The sequence below is a fragment of the Hylaeus anthracinus genome, unplaced genomic scaffold (genome assembly GCF_026225885.1).
Source record: "Hylaeus anthracinus isolate JK02 unplaced genomic scaffold, UHH_iyHylAnth1.0_haploid 12002, whole genome shotgun sequence".
Lineage (NCBI taxonomy): Eukaryota > Metazoa > Arthropoda > Insecta > Hymenoptera > Colletidae > Hylaeus > Hylaeus anthracinus.
Genome location: NW_026534349.1, coordinates 5,457,113 through 5,457,332, shown reverse-complemented (window position 1 = coordinate 5,457,332; position 220 = coordinate 5,457,113).

Genomic DNA, 220 nt, shown 5'->3' with positions numbered 1-220 from the left:
CCGCAGAGTACGTAAAAGCGAACGAGACTATCGGCCGTGTATTTACACGCCAGTTGATACCATATTTCGACGACAAACTTTGTCCAGTATTCCACAGATGTCGCCAAACGAACTTTGCTCCGTCGGTCATGGTAAACAGCGCCAAGATTCGAGTGTAACCCTTTCGACCCGACTTTATCCTGTCTATTCGTTTCTCTTTTAGAAATTAATTGTATTAAAC